General features: G+C 29.5%; 1 long non-coding RNA gene across 1 annotated transcript in view; it reads left to right on the top strand.

The window, feature by feature from the left end:
- LOC129988982 (uncharacterized) overlaps positions 1 to 23,613 on the top strand; it is a 227,365-nt gene that overhangs the window by 98,409 nt on the left and 105,343 nt on the right. The window contains exon 2 of the long non-coding RNA XR_008785719.1: positions 2,442 to 2,541. This is a non-coding gene — a long non-coding RNA (uncharacterized LOC129988982). The remainder of the gene's footprint in view (positions 1 to 2,441; positions 2,542 to 23,613) is intronic.

Raw genomic sequence — 23,613 nt, 5'->3', positions numbered from 1 at the left:
TCGTGCAATAAAGTTTTGGCAACCCTATTAAAAACCATCTGACAGCTGATAGTTTAGGTTTAGTAAAAATAGAGCGTTACATGACAAAACAACGTGTTAAATCAAGATTTGAAAAGAAAAAGACTTCTTTTTTCTTTAAATTGTTATATATTTTTATTGAAACGTAAAGTACGCAGGATAGGATTAAGTATGGAGTAACATATAGTACAAATAGACTTCATGGCTTTGCTGACACATACACACTCTTTTGTTGGAATTTTCCATGCTCATTTCGCATAAAAGTGGCTGAATTTCGTCGATGCAGCGTTGAATTTCCTCCTTCAATGCATGTGTGCTTGTGGGCTTGCTTGTTGGCTTAGACCTTTGACTTCAAATAACCATATAAAAAGAAATCTAATGGTGTTAAATTAATCGATCTAAGGGGCTAATTCTCATATTTTTGAACTGTAACCGCCAGTTTTACATTAATTTTTAAATATTATTCAATAATGGAAACACGTTGTTCTATCTAGTAACGTTCCATTTTTACTGAACGTAAACTATCAGCTGTCCACTAGGTTTTTAATAGTCAATACTTTACTGCACGGAAGGTGACAAATTCAAATCTTGCGTTAATTGTGGGGTATCTATCCTTTATCTAAATGAAATCCTTCATCACTGATGCATTAAATACTGGATTTTGTTATATTTTGATCTTCCTTGACTTTATAGAGAAAATTTCCTTAAATTGATAATGAAAATCTTGCTTCTAAAGTTTTATTATATAAATCTACATTATAAACATGATGCATAATGCTTAGTACAGGAATAATAGTTATTACAGTTAAAATAATAATATCTACTAGAATGAATTAATTTTAATATCTACATTAAAATTAATTCATTCCTGTTTTTACTAAATCTCATGTTACAAAATAATGTCCTTAGTCCAAAGTCATTAAATAAAGTTTCCCATCTTAAGCCACTAAATAAAATCATTAGTCTTAATGCAGTAAAGGTAATGTTTTTCCGAAATCGATTAATAAAATTCCTTAGTTTTAAGTTGTGAAATGAAATCATTTGTCTTTAGTTACTAAATTCTTTTCACAATGACTTATTTTGTCTTTTTATTTGCCATTTTTCCGTATTTCTATGCATCCTCTAAACACGTGTTTGACTTTATAATCCAATTTTTAATTTCGGCATTTAAAAAAAATCTATCATGAGAAAAGTTTTGAATATTTATATTTCTTACTTAAAAAGAGATTGGAAAGAATGCCAATTTTTAAATTCAATATATTGATTCAAATATCTTAATTATCTTAGCAATTATTATTTTAATAGTCATTTTATCATTTCTTTAGCAAAGTAAAGATATCCTTTGCTGTTTTTTTCTTCTTCAAATAAATAAAGATATCGTTTGCTATTTTTTTTTCTTCTTGAAATAAATTAAGATATCGTTTGCTGTTTTTTTTTTCCTTCTTGAAATAAATAAAGATATCGTTTGCTGTTTTTTCTTCTTCTTGAAATAAATAAAGATATCGTTTGCTGTTTTTTTCTTCTTGAAATAAATAAAGATATTTGTTGCTAACGTGTTTTGTCTTAAAATTTGCAAGAATTTCAAATTTCAACATTGTAAGGTTAGACCAATCTGTATCCAATTTTCAGTTCTGTAGAATTTCAATTATGCAGTTTTATTCAAATATGTTTTATAAATCATGCATGAGAAACTTGAAATTTACTTAGATCTAATATTGAATAAAAATTACTAAAGTTAGAGTAATTAAAACAGAATCTTTTTAAAATAAACGAATTGAAACAAATTTAAAATTCACTTAACCAGACAGTAATATAAATAAATTATTTAATAATATTAATAAAGGCATTTCTTAACTATTTTAATTAGTAATGTCTATATGAAAACTATGGAGCGTCATAAAATTTCTAACTATTTTAGATTGTGGAAAATGCAAAGGCTTATTAGAAAGATCTATTATGCATTTGGACATGTCTGATTGTTTATAATTTTATATGTCTATGCATAGTAATAAGCAGGCTGCTTAACTATTGTAAATAATGGTTTTCGAGATGGAAAAGCGTACAACTAATTTAAAATCCTTCAAATTTTAGAAAATTAAAATAGGAAGTACACTATAAAAGTTCAAATCTTAAACTGAGCCATGGGATATATAATTGTATTTGAAAATAAGCAACAATGAGAATTTTCTTCTCTCAACTTTCTTGCATGCTTCCACAATGCAACATTTTTTGTATTTATCTTCAAAATAAAGTGAAAATACTTTTCACATTCCAATCATTCCCGATCATGTATACAGTTTTAGAGTGAAGAAAACATATAAAGTTTAATATAATAAATTAGTTTGAGGTTTTTAAAGCGATATTCTTTTTAGAAATTCTATATATATTAACTATGGAGAATTTAAAATTTTAATATTTTACAGAAATTGCTATGGTGCGAAGCTACATTCACCTACAAGAATGAGTATTGTAATGGAAAGACATATACACCAAACTAATGAAAGATTGAAGTGCATCCAAGAGGTAAGTGAATCAACTTCTTTTCATTTAAAGGTTTGAATTATTTGAAACTTTTGAATTATTGGACGGATTTTCAAAATATTTTCACCATCGTAAGCAGAAAAAAATCTTCTTTTTTATTAACGTATAATTTTTGAAGATGGAGTACGGAAGATTTTGATGATGATGGATTTCGAAAGTTTCGAGTAAGAGCGATAAATAACGTTGTTTTACGTTAAACAATTAAGTTCGCCATTTTTTCAGAATTTTCTGATGACTTTTTTTTGATTATTTTTCAAAATTGGAAATGATTTCCATTTGCTTCTCGGGTCACCAATGTGGATGTTGTCTATAATATTTAAATTCATTAACGGCGTAACAAAAGTAACATCTTTATTTAATCGAAACATTAAGAAGAAAAAAACAAGATACAGATGCAGTATAATAAAATGCAGTAGAATAATATCTCGTGCATGTATAATAAATCCGCTTGCAGGATCATGCAACTTAAACTGTGGCGTCTTTTTGATGAAAGCAGGTCCACCACAGGTTATTTCTCACTGGTGTTACTGAAATATGATTATATAAAAACTGTTGACTCAGAAGTACTTATGTAAATAATTAAAATATCAGGGACATTATGCTATTTACATTACTAATAACATTATGCTATTTCTCTGATTAATTTGCATTAATCAGTTAGCGTAATGAACCAATTTAACTAATTTCTTCTGTAGAAATGATGCAGAAGAAATTTGAGTAATTAAAAGATATTGAATTTTATTTTCAAAACAATTGAGATTGCTGCTGGAGAATTGTATAGCTCTTCATTAAGGGTTTCAATCTAAGAATAATCCAAATCGAGTACGTTATCATCTTAATGGGTTTCGATCTAAAGTTAATTGAAATCAAGTATTTATCACATTTACGTACGTGACTACGTTCGGAATCACGTTTTTGAAAAATTAAAAGAAAATAGTTATATTTTTGAATATGTGCATAAAAAAAGATTGAAAAAACATCTTTGAAACCAAAACATACCAGTTAAGTAGCTAAAGTTAAAAAAAAAAATTGGGAAAATGGAGTTTTTTTGGAGGGAAGGGACAAAGAAATTATAAAACGCCAAAATCTTCTAGTTTAAATGTTTATCAAGTAATTTAGTATAGTTAAAGAAATATATTGTCTAGTCCCTGAACTAAAAAAATAAGTTATATTTCTACCCATTCTTTGAATATTGGGGTTCGACTGATAAATAACAAGAAATTAAAAAAAAAATTTTCGTATTGTGAAGCATTAAACCAATTATAAAATATTCCGGAATAAGTAGATTACTTATTCTCTAGTTCAGAAACTGAAAGGCTTATTGAGAAATTATTATACTAAATTTAAATAAAAAATATGCATTATATTTTAATTTATGAGGTTTTTGGTAAGAAAATTCTTTCAAAGGTTAGAATTTGAGAAAATGGCATCTAAAGATGTAAAATGACATTAAAAGTATGTAAATGCAAATATAAAAAAAGCAGTCCAATTGATAAATAACACGAATTTTTTTTCCGTATTGTGAAGCATTAAACTAATTATAAAATATTCCGGAATAAATAGATTACTTATTCTCTAGTTCAGAAACTGAAAGGCTTATTGAGAAATTATTATACTAAATTTAAATAAAAAATATGCATTATATTTTAATTTATGAGGTTTTTGGTAAGAAAATTCTTTCAAAGGTTAGAATTTGAGAAAATGGCATCTAAAGATGTAAAATGACATTAAAAGTATGTAAATGCAAATATAAAAAAAGCAGTCCAATTGATAAATAACACGAATTTTTTTTCCGTATTGTGAAGCATTAAACTAATTATAAAATATTCCGGAATAAATAGATTACTTATTCTCTAGTTCAGAAACTGAAAGGCTTATTGAGAAATCATTGTACTAAATGTAAATAAATATATGCATTACATTTTAATTTATGTGGTTTTTGGTAAGAAAATTCTTTCAAAGGTTAAAATTTGGGAAAATGGCATCTAAAGATGTAAAATGACATTAAAAGTATGTAAATGCAAATATAAAAAAAGCAGTCTAATTTTACAAAAAGTAGATTTAGAAAGAAAATTCTAATGATTTTATTAAAACAAATACCTGTTCATACATTAAGAAAAAAAATTCATAATTTCGAAAAAAAATAGGTTTTTATGACATATTACAACTCTCATGTTAAAAGGTTTCTATCCTTTTACCTAAACCAGGTATATTATCTCTTTAATGGGTTTTGATCTAAGGATAATTCAAAGCAAGTATAGCACATTAAAAAGCCATTTTTTTCAAATGAATTTTTCTAATAATGAATTTAAATATTATGGAATGAATTTAAATATTTTTGAATGAATTTAAATATTTTTAGAATTTATTGAGATTATGAAATTAAAAAAATTTCTTTAATTAATTAAATTTGTTAACTAATAATTAATTTGGAAATCAGGACATTTCTTTATGATTTAAGAACTTGCAAGAGTAGGATTTTGTTTTATTAAAAAATTTGTCGGAAACTGAAGATGAAATTCTTTTCAGTATTAAATGGTGGAAAATTATTCCATCAATAATGATAATAATAATGCATAATATGATAATGTGGTTTTATTTTTAAAACCTTATTTTGTGGCAATTCTTATCAGATGTGCTAGAGGTTAAAAAGTTCATAAGTTAGAGAAAAAAAATTAATTTCAAAAAATTGTGAAAAGCATTTCACAATTCTGACTTTACGAGATTTCATGAATTTTTGTTCGAATGCTTATATATGTGTTTGCATTTTGCGTGGTTTTTGATATCAATAGTAAAAACATTTTTTAAAAAGTGGAAAAGGGCTATGGAAATTTTCCATCAAACTTAAAAATCTCTTAAGTGTAGAAGACATTTACCATCAAGTTACCATATCAAAAATCCACTTTTCAAAGATTAACTTTTCGACGCTCTTTTACTCAAAAATCTCTACAACCTCAACATCAACCACTGCACTCCTACAATCTTAATCTAGACAACATCACTCTGACACGTTTATCACCGTCCTTGGCAATCCCTTGTCATCTTTACGTCCGTAGAACAAAGCACTCATCCACACCGAGTGGTTCTTCAAGTCCATCGAGCGTACGAGGGGAAAAAATAGATCTCCACTAGTATTTTGTTCCAGTGCGACAAAAGGTAATCTTTTACAAAAAGGTAATCTAATAGATCTCTTCGCATTCTGATTGCTTGTCACCCTTATCTGGTGACTCAAAAATAGAAAGTGTAACCCTCTGTTAAAAATGTATCCCTTAAGAGGTTTTTTTCCCAACCAATCGTGAACCACCACTCACCAAAGTGAGCTGTGAATTACACTTCACCGTAAAGGACCTGTTACTTTGAGGTGGTTTTTCCTGCACTGCTCCCCCGACCTGCCGCAACTGGTGTGGAAAGAGAGAGCGTCCCGAGGACTATCAATCTTTATAATGTTGCCTCTCGGTTGCCATGACAACGATTCCAACCAACCAGTGGGCACAGAAAGTGCCTTTTCTCTCTCTCTTTTCGGCAAATGACATCCTCATACACGCACACGCTTTAGCTTGGGCACAAGATTAAACAATTCCATTTAGCTGCCTAGAATCATCTTACCAGAGTTAAATTGTCAGTCTATAGACCGAGGTTAGAAAACATACTTTGTCCTTTGAATAGACTTTTTCGATGAACTCGGTTTTTTTAAAAAACAACTCTAACCACTTTCATTACCAGTTTGTAAAAAGAATTTTATATCTTTTAGAGAAAAAAAAGCTGCTGGATATTAAATGGGAATTTAGAATGAGGAATTTCATCTTGCATTCTCTTATTATAGATGGAATTCAATTTATATATACAGAAAATTCAGATTATGCTATGTTATAAATAGCAAATTCAGATTGCAAAGTTGGATATAACTGTAAATTCAGATTGCAAAGTTGGATATAACTGTAAATTCAGATTGCAAAGTTGGATATAACTGTAAATTCAGATTGCAAAGTTGGATATAACTGTAAATTCAGATTGCAGATTATTACAAAATTAGAAACATGAAACATCTTGAATAAGAGAATAAAGAGCTGAGAATTCTCTCAGTATGCATAAATTGTGATATTATCATTGGAAATTCAAATTATAAACTGATAAATAATTGCCAATTCAGATTACAAACTGGGATATAGAGGGAAATTCATATTATGGTATGGTATATAATGGGAAATTCAGATTTAAAAGTGATATATAACTAAAAATTCAGTTTTCAAATTGTTATACAATTGAATAACAGAATAAAGAACTTTGCGCAGAATCCTCTCAGAATAGATAAATCGCGATTTTATGACTGGAAATTCAAATAATAAACAGGTATATAATTGTAAAATCAGATTACAAATCTGTATATAACTGGAGATCCAGATTACAGGCTTCATAACATGTGACATCTTGAATAATAATTGCGAATTATAATGAAACTGGGCATATACATATGCAAAAACATAAAATATCCATTAGTAAAATAGCAAAAATGATCCATAAGGTTTCGACTAAGATTCGACTTAAGGTTTAAATGGGACACAAAATCCTTTCTTTAATTTGATGCCTTAGTGTATCTTGCCAGAGCATCTGTTTCAAGTGCAACAGTGAAATTTCAAGAGAATTTACCAGCCATTATCTCACTGTTGTGTCTTGGATTCAATTCTACGAGCTGATTCTCTGCAAGTGTCGTGTCTCTTGAGTTACCTTTCTGATAACAACACTTGCATTTTCGATTTGGATTGACAATTTGGTTAGAAAGTCTCCAATCATGTTGGATCAAATCAAATTACTTCCTCTTAAAACTAACCAATTTCAACCCTACCGATTGCGCCTCATCTCAATCTCGATCCCTTATCAAAATGATCCTAAGAAACTCATATAAATTGAAACCGTCAAACTTGATTGTCTTGTCGAAAAAATACTATTCTATGGATGGATTGTTACATAGGTTATATTTTGGTGCAGATACAGTTAGATTTTATTTTTAAAATGTTAAAAGAAAATATCATAATGCATGGGACATAAAAGAAGATAGAAAATAAATTACAAAAATAGAACTAGCTTGAGTAGTCTTCACTAAACTTTCTAGCATATTATTTAGTAAATTTTTCATGCTAGAGAACGCCTAACATGGCACTGGTGTACATTACCTACAAAATGTTATCTTTTAGCTGAATTTAGCGTTTTTACTGAAACTGTCGTATCATCCTTGACGAGTAATTTGGCGATTAATCCCTGCCATGCGTTAATAATATCCAAAAATCGAATTTGTGTTTTAGACGTGTTTTTCTCAACCGATTGAAACAAAAATCTGACGCAAAACTACAATTATAGTCATAAAATACCGTACCAAATTTGATACATTTAAGGCATTGGGTTTTCGAGTTATTGTGTTTACATGTATCTGAAAGCATAGACAGACAGACAATCAACCTGTTGTTGATTTGGTTCAAAATGTGACGTTATTTTGTCGTTTGTGACGTGACGTTAGGTGTCTTCACTATAGATGTTAAATTTGTGTACCGAATCTCATGTATCTAGATTTCTTCGTCTAGCTAGGCGGAAAACTTCATCTGAACAGATTTTATTATAGAACATATACCAGATTTCAACCATCTAGCTGAAGCCGTTTTTGAATTATCTTAGTCATAGACAGACAAATATATGGATATTTTTCTTTGCCACAGATAGACGGACATTTTCCAAAAATGTGTTTTTTGAACTCAGGGAGTTTGAAAACATGGAGATTTGTCAAAATCTCCATTCTTATTTGTCTGAAACCAGCTATAACGCTCCAAGGTATGAATCCAATATTTGGCTATTATTTATAGTTCACTGTCGCCAATAAATACTGCACATACAGTATAGTATTTTATGGCAATTAGTGCCAAGAGTGATAACTTGACGGTAACTTAACTTACATGCCGCCAATATTTTTAACTTATCGACGACAGGTTCCGTGCTTACTTGCTTGAAACTCTTGCTAATGCGCCAAGGTATGACGCCAATATTTCACTACTATTTATGAAGCGCTGTCTCAAATATATACAATACATACAAAGTAGAATTTAATGACAATAAGCGTCAATATTTTTCCTTGGCGTTAACTTCAATGGCAACAATATAGCTATCGAAGAATAGTGTCTTGCTGACGGAAAAGTACCAACATTGGTTATCTTTTACCTTTAATTACTTTGGAGGATTTTCTTATATATAAATATATATATATAAAGGTACAATTCGGCTTTAGCGGCGATCAGAAAGCGCCAAGGAAACATTTCGTCAAATTATAAAAATGTACTCAAGTATTCTATAAGAACGCTATATAGTTTGACGCTTGAAATCACCAAAGAGGCGAAATGTTTCATGGCGCTTTTTGGTCGCCGTTGTAACCGAAAAGTACCTAATATTATTTAGATAAGTAAAATTTCAAATGTCTTATATAGATAAAAAAAAAAAAAAATAAACGAATGGGTGTCAATTTATGACATTCACTTGAGTCAGAATTTTAGCTATATGCATCAAAAAACCGTTTGAACAATTTTAACTTTCTCTCAAATGCTTGACTTAGGAAGATTGGCAATTTAAAGCACCAACCATCGCAATGATTTCAAAACGAGCAATTTTATTAGACTTAAAATGCAAACTGTGCTTACAAGTGCATAGCAGATAAAGGGTTCACTGCTTGTTCGATTCCAAACTGGGTAGATGCTGAGTTAAATGGGCCACTGAAACTATGCATAATTAACGAAAGGAAATCCGTCAGTTCCTGCTGTTGAATTCCATGGGTTACTTCCGAGTGTTGCCAGTTGCAAAATGCTAAAGTCAAGGGTGAATTTAATTTGAGTTTTATTTTTCTGTGCAGTTTCGTTCTAATTGTTTTAGATACAAAAGTCTTGCGGGTTTAAGATATATACATATATATTTTTATATTATATATGGAGAAAATAATGTAATTGTAAAAAAAAATCGATTATGATGGCTTTATTCGTTTTAGATTAAGAGCGTCAGAAAAATAATTTTTTTGATTTCTGTCTATCTGCCTTTGAACACAATAATTCAAGAACTCATTGAGCTAGAAGGCTGAGATTTGGCATGTGGTATTGACAAGACATTAATAGATTTATTTGAAATTTTGAAGAAAATTTGCGAATGAAAATCTAGAAATGAAATGCGGCATTCACTCTTGCGAACTTGTTGTTACTTTGGAGGGTTTGCTGTATTTTCGCCCCATTATGCCTTCCGGACATGCTGGCTTTTATATTAAGAACATAAAAGGTACTATATTGCACTATAGAGAAAATTGACGAGAAACTGCTCCTGATGTTTTGGAAACATTTATCCCATTTTCTGCATTTAATAATGAATTATTAAATGTAACTAAATATGTATAGCTAATTCAAATGTAGTTAAACTTTTTTAATTAATATGCTGCAATCAGTACTTGAGAACACGAATATTTACCACTTCGCTAAATCGCAATGTTCTGTAACTACTTCCTAAGTTACCTAGTCCTTTTAGTTTATTTTGACTTTGAATTATTTTAATTTTTTATTTGTGTTTGAGGAATTGGTTAAAAAACGAGTAAGATGTCGTCGTAGAGGTGAATCTTTTTAGCGATTTCTAGCCATATGTGATAATTCTGACCATTTTTATTGTCACTTTAAAAGATGTTCCGTTATTATTCCTTATGATCATCCGATATTATAGAGTTTTGGAAGGTTGATATGATTATGTCACGATTGACGTGATATTGAGCCCTGTTCTTAAGTCTTCTATACTTATAATAAAGCTCAATGTGTGTGTGTGTGTGTGTGTTGGCGCTCTACAGGCCAGATCATTTGACATACAGCTATCAAATTTGGTACATGTATACCTTAGAGGTCGGGAATGTGCACCTGGGGTCCCTTTTTTTAAAATTTTAATTATTAATTAAAAACTAACTTTCATTCCAAAAAAATCTTCCATTTTCCCCACCGCCAAATCAGTAAGTCCTCAGTTGTTTTGTTCTCCCAACAGAAATGAGGCTACGGTTAACATTTTTTCGACGGATTATTTCAAACGATTCTGTTTATTTTCTTCATGTTTTATGCATTTAAAATTAAACATTGTTAATTAATCCATGTTTAAGATTCATTCTGAAGTACTTTTGAATTAAAATAACACAGAATAAAGGAAATTAAAAATGTATAATCTGCATAACGTTACTCCAACTGGCGTAGAAAAATTCACGCATTTGCGTTAACGTAACTGGCGAAGAAAATTCACGCATGCTCATTATGTTCTGATTGTTGACATGACAACCAACGGATGATTTAAATTATTTTTAGGTTAGTTGCATGCTTTTGTAAGTAAATTGTATTTATGTTAGTTATATATATTTTTTGTATATGCTTATAGTTTTAAGTACATCGTTTTTTAAGTAGTTTTTTTAAACCTGTTTTCGACCGATTATTTTAAACGATTCATTTTATTTTCTTAGTGTTTGACGCATTTAAAATTAAACATTGTTAATGAATCGATCTGTTCATGATGAATCTGAGAAATTTTTGTTAACAAATTCTTGAGATATTACATAAATTAAGAAAGATATTCTTTAGTGACCATAAAGTTTAAACGCTCAGTGACTCTATAATCAGTAATCATATTATTTAAAAAAAATGCGTTGTTTCAGTAAAAAATATTATTATATTAATTGCAGATTAATCATTTACACTTTAATTTAAAGCATAATTTCTACGAGGGGTTACAGAAAATTAGAGAGATGCATATCACGCTATGACTGAAGGCCTTTATAATATTATGAGTGAATTATATGACTATCAAAATTTGAAGTTTTAAAATATTTTGCTGAAGAATCTATTAAAGTTGGAATTGCGAAAAATATTTAATGGTACGACCGGAGTATTCCGGTTCAACCTATTTAATTAATAAAATTTAAACGAACATTAAGATTGGCGAACCGGCTGGTCGCCAAAGGCGGCTAGTATCCAATATTCTTAATGATTACTTTAGTTTACATTCAGTGGTTGATTAATTGCAGTTTTCTTACAAATTACAGAATGTTGCATTGTTAGTTATGAATATTTTGTTTTAAAATTGGCTTATTTTTTATTTTTATTTTTTTCTCGATTTGCAACTTGCTATATTAAAGATTGAATTTACAAGCTTTTAAATAATCGCAATTTCTACATTTACTATAAAGAAAAATGTTTTTCAAATTTATAATATGCCCCATAAAATACTACTAATGATCGAAACCCTTACACTCTTTAATAGCTATGTTTAATCAATTGCGGATAACTATAAGGATGGCAATAATTATGCCAAAAGCGAAAGTGTAGAGGTATAGAAAAAAAAAAAAAATTTTAACATCATGCTGGGGACTTTTTTCCATGTTTTTGGAAAACTAATTAATGCAATACTTTTTTTCTTCTTAATTTGTTCTATTTAGTAGATACTTTTCAGTTTCTTATATCTTAAAAAGCATTTTTATTTTTAGGCTTTACTCTGAAAAACTTGTTTGGACTTTTCCGGTTTAAGTCTTCAATTAATAAAAAAAAAATCAAGTTTTAACAATTTTAATTATTTAATACAAATGTTAAATTTGGTCAGCTATCGGAATTGTCGAATTACTTGAATTGTCGGCAATAATTGTCTACATTCTATAAAACTCTACACTTATTTCCCTACCATAAATTATTTTATATTCGCATTTAACAATTCTTTTTGTTGATTTATCGTCTTTTATTTATTAAATTTTTTCAACCCTTTTTATGTGAAAATCTTTTCTCAAACTTTCATTTGGAACTTTTACTCTTTGAAAGCATTTTATATCATCCGAATTTGCGTATTTTACTTTATATTAGACTTTATGATGTTTGGTTCTTTTTAATCTAGTAGCATTTCATACCATGTGCTTGGCGCAGCTTGGCCAAAAATGGCTCTTGCGCCAAAAAAAATCCAAACAACCAACCAACTACCATAAATTACAGATGTTACTGATCATATCTAGTCATAATGTTTTATCAATGGTTTATAGTGTGATGTCATCAAAATACAGCCGAGTGAATAGGCTAAATTTGTTTTTTAAATTTGTTTATTTATAACATCACAGTTGGACAAAACACACAACATAAAACACATAACATAAAAAACATTCACAACATATGAACAATAGGAAATTCATACATTACAATATTTATAAATCCATTCCCACGACCATTATCTTAGTCCACAAGATAGAACACCATAACATCAATGCCTTTTACTTTCAACATCACATAACGCAGCACAATATCAAACAGCACAACACCACGCTGATCTCGCCGAAAAAAAAATCTCCGTCTGCCAAACGTACTACCGGTGTGATGCCATCACATTTTTGATCTACATCAATACGGTGCTGCCATCTATCTTCTGGAAATTTTCCGGCCAAATTCTTTACAACAGGTAGAACTATAAATATTATGCTTCAGGTAACCACAAATTGACTACTCGGCCCCGCCGAAAGACCCACGGAAAATCTTGAATGACCGGATCGTCGCAACGGCAATATTGGCGGAAACTGTGGTTGAGTCCTAAGAGCCATCAGTGACCACGGTTCAACCCTTCCCTAAAGAAGTACGTCCCGTCAACGATGGCAGGAGCTAAGCCCCCCCCCACCTTTTTGTGCACCCACAAGGGTGGAGAGAACCAACCACCATACCGGAATGTTCTCACCCTCAATTACGAGTTGGCCCCCGTAGAATTTATGATTCAGGTAATCCCATAGAAAGAAAAATAAATCCATCGGTTTGAGATCTGGTGATAATGTGTGGAGCGAAATCAATCCTCTTTATTCCGATCATTTATTAATCCAAACTCTTAATGAATGTATTCTCATTTCGTAATGGTAATAAATATATTAATCAATTTAATTTATAAAAAATTGGTTATTTTAGATGTGTGCACATTTTTGGAGAATCTTATTACTTCCATATAAATGGTGATTTCCCAGAACCTCTCAGACTAATTATTGTCTCTCATATTAATCAAATCTCATAAAATAAACGAATTTACGAGAAACGAATCACTGAGACAAAACGAACGTAAAAATAAGCCCCGGTAATTTAAATCAATCCAATTTATTAAAGCTCCGACCGCAAAACAAAAGCACCTTTACCCTTTCGGCTCATTTATAAAGATGCTTTCAGTGGCGTGCGGAGATCGTTCCCAATGCGTGCACGAAATAGTTAACACGATTCCACGGAATTAACTCATACCTCTCACCAAATTGTATTTCGTTAAACTGTCCGATGAGGCCATTATTAATAACTGGAAATCGTATATTAATCCTGCTCGTAACGGCTTTTTGCTTATTTTTAGATCGCGGTGGCATTGTTTAATTCCCTGGTTGCCATGGCGACGACCTGACTGATTGAGGAAGAAACAGCTTGTGAGGATTAATATCCTTGATTGTGAGGTATTTATCAAGCAGTCATAAAGCTGTATACCGTGTAAAATGTATTCCGCGTAAAAATCGCAGCCTTTTAAGAAGAGTGGAAGCTTTTTACGAGAATCTGAATTTTTCTCTTATGTTGGAATGGAATTATTATTAATGTATTTTCACTGGTTGGGAAAAGAGTTGTATTGAAAATAACGTTTTGAGAAGCGTTTTGGAATGATTAAGTTCAAACAGAGGCAATTTTCTTTGTTCTTTTGCCTCTTGTGTAAAAAAGAAACCGAGTCAAAATATAATGATGATTCTTTGAGTTAAGATATCATTAATTCAATAATATTTTTTCTACCACACTAATTGTCGATATCTTTGTATTTAACGGTCAATCACCTTTAACAATTAGTGTGCGAGTTGATTTTCAAAATTTTTTTGTAGAACTGCGTTCTTATAAATGATTAAAAATTTCACATAATAAGATTGTTTAGACCATTAGTGTTTCTTCATTCAATGTTTAATTTAATTCCTTTCCTGATCTAACATAAATTTAGTTTAGTTTAGCTGTATTAACGTCCCGTTTTAAATCAACACTAAGGCTATGCTACAACAGACCTCGTAATTTTGATCCGTGGTCAGATGGCGATAACGGCGCCCCCCTCTCTGGGCTGCTACACCACTCCAGCGGGAGAGTTTTTTGGCTCGGCGGATCTAGGGTGCACTAGACTCGTTTGCACGACTGTTCTTCGGTGGAAACGGGTCTCGCACTTAGGGCCCTTCAGTTAGGAAGCCGAGACCTTATCCTCAGGCAACCGCAGCCCATTGATCGAGCATAAAGCATGCTTTAAAAACAAGTTCAAAAACCTGTAGTTAAGAACATCATAGAATGATAATGTTTTGAGTTTTTTTCGGTTATTCACATTTTATTTTTAGCACTTACTTTTAATTATATAGTAGTGTTTAAGTACATCCAAATAAACATGCTGAATATTGTTAATACTCGCGTAAGTTCATTGCTAATAACTGAAACTATGAAAAGATTTATTGTGAATTATGCTTGAAATATTTCTAAAAATCCATTACAATTTTTTGAAAAATTGTACAGTAATGAAATTGATTTTACTTAAATTTTTTTAAAAATGTTGTAAGTATGGTTTTTTTGCAATAATATACTTCTTTTTGTAACACATGGATTATGTCTCAGATTAGTAATATATCGTATAGAAAGGAGCTAAGTGTAATTAAAAGTCCATATTGAACATGTCTAAAGAAACGTGTCAAATAACTACTTTGGTTTTAATTAGTTTGAAACTGTCTTTTAAATCTAGAAACTAAAGCTCTAGAATATTTAATAATTTAAATATTATTATAAATGTTATAAAAATGATTTCCATGAAAACTATATATACATTGTTAGCAATTTGTAATATTGCTTCCTCGCATATTTCACTTCCTGATAAGGAAGATAGTTTTATGGAGAAGTCTAATGGTTGCCAAATGGATACCGATCTAGATGGCGACAACCGAAGATATCATTTGGAGACAAAAATGTGGGACCCAGAATATTCAAGAGACTTGGCGTTAGCACTATTAGGATTCTGGCTCTGTGTTTTATAGAAAATTTGATCCCTGTCTCGGAAGCTATAAAAAATGGAGGGCATCGATGGGAGGATGTCTGTCAGTAATCGAGTAAGGAGTCAATTGAATACAGCCTTAGAGAATCGTCGGGTTAAGAATGAGAAGCGGAGTTCTCTATAAGTGTTTTGTGCTGTTGAGATTGTTTATTGCCGATTTGCTGCTTGTGTGCTACTCTTTATTGCAAGTGCTGTTTCGTATATATTTTATCTATGTTTTTGCTGCTGTGTCATCGTGTAGAATAAAGCGTCTTATTCCTCTTTTGAGTCTGTTATACTTGTTCGCAGGGCAATTCAATTCACCGGATTCTGGATTTTCTGTTATAATAGGATATTTTCATATAAAGTTTTATGTTTTGATTGAATAATTTAATTTAATTTTAACATGACAATATTTATAGGCCGCGTAATGCATAATGAAACAACCTAATATCAAAATTGTTCAAAATACTACGCAGAATTAGCGGTTGAATCAGAATTATTATATTTTACACGTAGTTACTTCTCGAATGTAGATACTCACTAAGCAAATGTTTTTTTTTTTTTTAAATTCAAATAAATTTCTTGCTTAAAAGTCAATCAACACTTCAAAGTTTTCCTACAATATTTTTAGAAAATTTTATTGAGTGAGAATTATTTTTACATCACTTTAAGATTTAAAAAAAATCATTGATGCCAATTTTATTTTCACTCAATTTTTTTCTAATTCAGAGAATTTTAAAACGTATTTTTAAATATGTTTTTAAACAATATTTTTCATTTCTTACTAAGCTTGCATACATGCTTTTTTGCGGTAAATAAATAAACTCTTTTTTCCTCCGATTATTTACAGAAGGAACAGAGTCAGTCAAATATTATTTGTTTCATGAAAACAAATGTCACTACAGGTAATTTGAAAAATGTTATATTTTTTATGATGCCAAAAAAATTATTGAGAAATATTATATTTTTCTTTTTATTTTAGAAATATTAATTTTACTTGCATTTATAATTAAAAATATGGTACATTTAAGCATGCATTAAAATTTTAAAGTTTAAAAGCATTTTTAATATAAATTAAGCATAGCATAAGCATTAAAATGATATTATTTTTCAATAAGATAATTTGTAGTATTTATTCATTGCATCGTCTTCCGATATGACAATAACGAAAACATCGTTTAAAAATCTTCTTTAAAATAAATAATAAATTAATAGGCTTTGGCTTTTACTTTGACTATGTTCTTAGTTAAAATTCGAAGACTAGTAGAACAATATGGGCTGCAACGTAATTCCTCGCTAAAATCTGGTTGACTGCTTTATATTTCTCTCGTCTCTTCCAACAACAACAAGTCACCGCAAATGTAGACCGGTTTCTTTTAAACTACTGAATGACGACATGTGACGCCTCATAATACTAGGCATATTTTTACCTCTGTTTCTTATCTATGATATCTTAATTTCTTCCAAAGTCTCTTTCCCAATAGCATTGTAAACACCAAGAAAGAAATTATTGGATGTATCTGTATATATGTATATTCAATCCACTATATCTAAAAATGAGCAAAATTATCTAGAAAGTAATCTGTCATGGAGATGGTAACAACAGCATAACAGCATAAATTGGCATAATTGTTATGTGTTTACTCGAATTTCGTTCTCAACTTATGTAGCTTTAGAATGGGGTGTTAATCTAGGGAATCATTATCGGTAGAATACTTTCTCCCATGAAGTACCCTGGAAATAACTATATGCCCCCTTTTTTTTATTGCCTTATTCCCTTCTCCCGCTCATATGTGGAGAATCGCGCACCCCTGTGCAAGATCAAGAAAATATGTATCTTTGCTCCGTCTACAAGTAGGCAGCTAATTCCGGGATAATGGAAAGCTGCTTAATTACCATACCGTCTTCATTAAGCAATTGGGGATTTGCCTTTAGTTTGGATGAGGAGTGTTCCTTGGGGGTCAGTTACAAAGTAAAATAAATGGATTTAGGTATGGTTTGAAGGAGTATTATGAATGAAATTAAACATGGAGTGTAACTTTTATTAAAATCAGGATTATTATCCGATTTTACACAGATATGTTCAGAATTATTATGCATTCAGAAACATTAAGTATGTATTATTATCGTATGTATTGTAATAGTATGTATTATTATGGTATGTATTATTATGGTATGTATTATTATAGTATTTATTATTATGGTATGTAGTATTATAATATGTATTATTATAGTATGCATTATTATGGTATGTATTATTATAGTATGTATTATTATGGAATGTATTCTTATAGTATTTATTATTATAGTATGCATTATTATGGTATGTATTATTATGGTATGTATTATTATAGTATTTATTATTATGGTATGTAGTATTATAGTATGTATTATTATGGTATGTACTATTATAGTATGTATTATTATGGTATGTATTCTTATGGTATTTATTATTATAGTGTGCATTATTATGGTATGTATTATGAAACATGTATTACAGTATAGGAAATGCCATGCTGTATATAAAACAAAAAAAAAAACTCAATGAGAAACTTTTTCCGAACTTTATAAGGGAGGGGGGATATCTCAAGGTTGCAATTAGTGATCAGACGGTTGGCGCTGTTTAAAAAATTGCAAATTATCAAGATTTTTCATTTTTAGATAAAACATTGATAAATAAGTTTCATCACCACCAAGACGGCTTTGAGAAAGTAGAATGTTCATTTCCAGTTAAATTTTCAATAACTTTGTCACAATACCCTCGCAAAATAATGCATGATCCATGTGCGTGGTTTTTTTTTAAATTTTTTTTTTAACAAATATAATTGCCAAATATGACATACATATACAAAATGTCTCATTATGTAACTAACTCTAAATACACTTTTCCATTCTAAAGAAAACTTATCCAATAAATAAGTTGTATAGGAGTGTAGAGAAGTTTGTAAAAAAAAAAGAATAAACAAACCAATTCCCTGGAGGAAAAATAACGCCAGCTTTTTTTATTTTTAATTCTTTTATTAGAAAACATTAAATGACGTATAAATGTTAAAACAGGAGCTGATATCAGTAGACTGAAATATCAGGAAAGCAACATTCGTAGTTTGAAAAACTGATATGAATACTGAAGTAATTGAAGTAAACTTTAAAAAGTAAATATTTTTATTTTATAAATATTTTTTCTTCTTATGCATAAAATTAAATGATTATAAAATATGACGATGTAATTACTTAATAATTAAATGACTTTCTGACAGGGTTCAGCTTATTTTTTTATTATAATAAAGATGAATATGTGTTTATGTGGCTCGTGTTGCCATTCTCCCGATTAGACAATTTTATCTATAGCTACCGAATTTTGCTCATATATACTTTTGATGAAGGAAATGTACACTTCTTTTTTGAAAATTTAATTAGAGATTCTATTAATTAAAAATTAAGTGGAATTTTGACATTTTTCCTGTGACAACTTCCGAAAATATTACGGCGCAAAATAATTTTTACATCATCTTAAAATTCGAAAATATATATATATTTTTAACGATACTGACTTTTTAGAACATAAATTCTACTTTTAATTAATTTTTAAAAGAAATATTTTTATCATATATTCGAACAATTTATTTCAGATAAAATAGAAATAAAATTTAAGCTGCACGAACGCGTTATAAGTGCATGAAAAAAATTAACTTTTATGAACGAGTTATCATCACGTTAACAAAAAACTCATATTAAAATATTAAGTTAATTCGAATTACAAACTAAACATAGAAAAGGGCAATTTTCAGTACATGTCTATAAGAAATGTAATAAACATGAAACATGATATTTTATATAAAGATAATGACAAGTAAAAAGTATTTTATAAATTCTTAATAAATCTATATAAAACTTTCAATAATTCCGTAGAATTTAAGGCAACCATGACTTCCATATATACACTCTAATCGGGGTTCAACAAATAACTTCTGAATACTTAGTACTTCTGATATATCAGTCTTTTCTGGGTATCAGTACTGTTGAATGCTTAAATTTTTTTCCATATTCGATTAAAAGATTTCAAAATACTTTATTATTTTTTATTTTAATTCAGAAGTACATCAGAATCAATCTGAAAGCTCGATTAATTAATAACTCTTAGTTTTGAATGTATAAAGCGCTAAAAAATAAATATTTTTTCTAAACCCAAAATGAAACACTTTTTAAGCCTTGCCTCAATCACAAGGAAGTAAAAAGCAGCGCAGTCTAAAACTTTTTAAGACAGGAAAATTAGTTTAAAACACCAAAAATGCGCGATTAATTTTCCAAGCCATCAAAGGTCTTGTCTCATTGGCGTAGGAAAAAAATGAGCAGGCTTTCCCCATCGGTGTAGGAAAAGAAGAGGAAGATTTGAGACAGAGTCACGAACGCAAAGGCAAGAAAATATCTTTTAATTTACCAAAAAAAAATAAAATAGATATTCAGTTAACTATCACGAAGCTTTGTAGGATACATCTGTATGTCTCAATAATTTGTATGCAAAATTTGAATAAAATCTGTCCAGTATTTTATTTTAATTTAAGGAGGACACACATAAACCAATATTGGATCTGCATGTATGGATTTTTACATCAAATCGTTACTACAGATGAAGTTTGGGTTAATCCTCACGAACGGGAAAGTAGGCTGCGAGCATGATTTAGAAACACCAATCATCAGCAGAAGTTAAGAAATTTAATCGTCAAACATCAGCTGGTAAGAATCTGTTAACACTATTCTGGAACATGGAAGATGTAGTAGCCGTTTATTACATCACAAAAGGTGGAACTATTAACAGTACGAATTATTGTGATGCGTTACAAATTAAACTGAAAGAAGTAATCATATCCAAATGTTGTGAAAAATTACGGAAAAAGTGTCATCCTGCAGCAAGATAACGCTCTATCAGATTCTACCCAACGGAAGGCCGAAACAATAAAGGAGTTGAGATTCCAAATACTGGAACAACCGCCATGCAGTCTAGACCTGGCCCCAACCGCTTTTCATATGTTTGGAACATTGAAGAAAGTGCTAAGGAGAAGAAGATTTGCAGCCGATGAAGCAGTCATTGATGCGGTGCAAAATTGGTTACAGATATAACCAAAAAAAAATTTTTTTTTTCTGAGCGAATCAAAAGATCATTGGGATATTGGGAAAAGTGCGTTGAAGTCCAGGAGGGTTATGTAGGAAAATAATGTATCTTTCAGCTTTCTATGATTAGAATAAATGCACCTCTTCACAAATGTCCCTTTATTTTTTTTATTCTCTCTCGTATATATATATATATATATATGAAATATATATATATACAGATTAGACAAGGTGGTAGCTTAAGGCGGCTAGTATAAATAATGAAGTTCAGTTAATAAAGTTAAACAAGTTTATTTAATTAATAAAAAATTAGAAAATATCAACTTCTAGTTTATTTTGATGGCAAAAATTAATATTTTCTACTTAAAATCATAAACATTAATGGAATGAAAAGACAATTTTTCACACAAAATCCATCATAAATTCGAATTCTTACTTGAATTGGATAGCGGATGAAAACATTCTGTCATATAATTACAAAATTTCGATTAAATTTGTAAAAAAAAAAAAAATACCCAGAAGCTTTTGTAGATCTCTCTATTATATGAAACCCAGCATCATATATAAAAATATTTGAAAAGACGTCAATATAATCCTATTCTAACACAAATAATTATTAAGTTTAATAATTATTAAAATTAAATTATCCTTTTCTCGATCGCTTTATACATCAAGAAAATAATTTTAAACACTCCCTTCTGAATTATAATCCAAAACTCATATACTCAGCGCTACTCGAGTTGAAAGTATATTCATGTTTATTATTTTTAATGTAAAACCATTTTTTATAAAGTATTTATAATAAAAAACAAAATTCTTTTATCGTGTGCAATTTTATTTTTAATTAAATTGAGATTAACTGTTGCAATGAACACACTTTATAAATATCTACTCGTGATAAATTATAAACTGTACCAAACGATTTTGAAAGCCGTCGAAGCTAATAATTTCCATGTATTTTAATATTAAAGAAAAACACAAAGCTTAATTAAATATTGCGAATGGCAACAGATAACTTAATATAAGGAAAAAAATTGTTTAGGATAATTATGGAATTACTCGAAAGAAAAGAAAATTATTTAAAGTATTAATACTGTTTTCATTAAATGAGAATTTTTTTACTGAAAATAAATTTTTTTTCTATCTAATCATACTTTTTAACTAAAGAAATATTAACTATAAAATTATTATTTTTTAAGTCTTTATTAGTATTTAGGACCAACATTTAAAGAAAGTTTATTTAGAAAATCGGTTCTCTATAAGTGCACACATATTTGTGATTTTTCATTGAGACACAAATAGTCATATATTCGACCTGTAGATCGAACTTTTAACTAATAAATGTATGACATTTTTTAACCATATTATTATATTTTACAAAAAGAAAGGAAAATATCCAAAACTTTTGGTACATTTAAGCAGAATTTACAAGTCTTTTTTCAGTCACTAACTTCTTTTTTTTTTGTCTTATTTACAATTCTTCAATTTCTATAAAAAAAAGCTGCTTCAATAATTATATCGATAAACATAGAAATAAGTCGTATTATTATAATTTAATAAATACGTAATTCCCAAAATCATGCCATTATTGCACATGATAATAAATAAAGTGTTCTGTTCATAAAAATTAATGCGATGTAATTGGGAGAAAATGTTTATCGTTTTCACTCCAAAACATCTAGTTTTTTTTTTCGCCTTGCAGCGTTTTAAAAATTTCACAGAAACCGCCAACGGGCATTTGGTAGAAAAAATCTGCGATAACATTTCCCAGATAGAACTAAAAAAAGTTCCAACAAAAGCAACCACAACTTCTTCCTCACCATATTCTCCCACTGATCGTAAAATATTTTATTTGCCCATATCTATTTACCCCTCTGAACTGAACTGAAGAATGCGCCTTAGTGCTTCTCAAGTGAATTACTGTTGATAAAGATCTAAAGCAATGAAAGAAAAACCCACCGTAATATCGCCGCTCATTCACTTTTCAACCAATGAACCTCGCCAACTTTCAATGCACATAATATTTTAATGTGGCTTTGCATTTAGTTACAGCAACCCTTAATTCATCGCCAAAAGGGCGAAGCATCACAATGTGTAGCGCCTAGAAATATGACAATCGATATTAAGCTAAGAGTATGATGTTGTAACACTTAAGAATTCTTGATAGCCTTACCTGAAGAATTAAATACACTGAATATATTTTAAGAGCGAAAAGAATGCATTTTTTTCTGATGATAATTGACGTTTATGTTCTTTTCTTTAGCTAGCTTATTATTTTGAACGGTGGAATAATAATAAGATTTCCAACTTTAGATTTAACTTTTGATGAATTTTAAATTGAGGGAATTGTTGTTATTAATGCTTTTGTCCCCGACAGAATCAAATCATTTTAAATAAACGTTCTAGCGATATTTTTACAGGAAAGATTCCGTATTTGCTTTAATGAAATGTTATTCGAATTTATTTATGACAAATATCGCTTACGAAGTTAACTATTTTTAAAGAGGAATATATTTTGTTTCAGCGAATGAATGGCTTAATAAACATGCAATTTTCCATTTATGCGATTATAATAAAAGGCCAATTTTGATTTTAAAAGGTTATTTAAATAGATTAGATTATTGTCGGTCAAAATGTTTCGAGCGATCATAAACGTGTTGCCAATTACTGAATGGGTTGAAAGAAAGGTTTATTAAATTTTGTTTACTTTCTATTTAAAATTTATAAACAGTTTATTTCTTGTGTATTTTGAACCTGGAAGCTTTGTATTAAATAAAATATATCCTAAAATATTATCAATATTTTGTACAATAAAAAATAACGCTTGATAGATATGCATGCTTCTTTAAATAAAAAAATTATTAAAAACCTGCT

Source organism: Argiope bruennichi, chromosome 10, assembly GCF_947563725.1.
Source record: "Argiope bruennichi chromosome 10, qqArgBrue1.1, whole genome shotgun sequence".
NCBI classification, from domain to species: Eukaryota; Metazoa; Arthropoda; class Arachnida; order Araneae; family Araneidae; genus Argiope; species Argiope bruennichi.
Note: the sequence above shows the minus strand (reverse complement) of the source record. Positions and strands in the feature narration are given on the sequence as shown.